Below are 733 nucleotides of genomic sequence, written 5' to 3'. Positions count from 1 at the left end.
CTCTTACTTTGACAACAAGTTTCTTGGAAAGAAATCTTTTTCTCTGTGCTTTCAGGCCACCATAATGTGACTAACTGTGTTCCATGATCCTCTAGTCAACAGGATTCTCTGCCTTACTACAGACCCATAGTAAATGGAGCCAACCAACTATTAACTAAAACCTCTGAAATCATAAGCCAAAATAAATATGTCATCCTTTCAGTTATGTTTATCAGGTATTTTGTCATAGCAAAAAAAAAAAAAAAGCCAAGTACACTATGTGTTCATTCATCCTCATGATTCTGTTACTTTGTGTCTCTGGAGAACTTTAATACAGATGATAATACAAATTAGGAGCAGAGAAACTTAGGGATGGTGAAGGACTACACACAGCCTGTAGACCTAAAAGTCAAACAGTTTCACATGCTAGAAACTGATGGTTGGCATTTTACTATTAATTTATATGTCTGAGTTATTGTAAGATATTCCTGGTTTGAGGAGCATAAAAATTAAAAAAAAAAAAAAACAGTTTTACAGTCACAGAAAAATTGAGAGGAAAAGTTCAGAGATTTTGAAGGTACATCCTATCTCCACACATGCATAACCTCCCTCATTATCTCCATCCCAACCAGAGTGGTACATTGGCTACAACTGATAAATCTACATGGACATGTAATAATCACTCAAACTCTATACTTCATGTTAGAGTTCTCACTTGGAGTTGTGCATTCTATGGGCTTGGATAATGGTAAAA

Source organism: Marmota monax, unplaced genomic scaffold (genome assembly GCF_021218885.2).
Source record: "Marmota monax isolate L192 unplaced genomic scaffold, Marmota_monax_Labrador192_F-V1.1 WCK01_AAM20220418_F8-fsc00303, whole genome shotgun sequence".
NCBI classification, from domain to species: Eukaryota; Metazoa; Chordata; class Mammalia; order Rodentia; family Sciuridae; genus Marmota; species Marmota monax.
The sequence above is the reverse complement of the archived record's forward strand: the minus strand, read 5'-3'. Positions refer to the sequence as shown.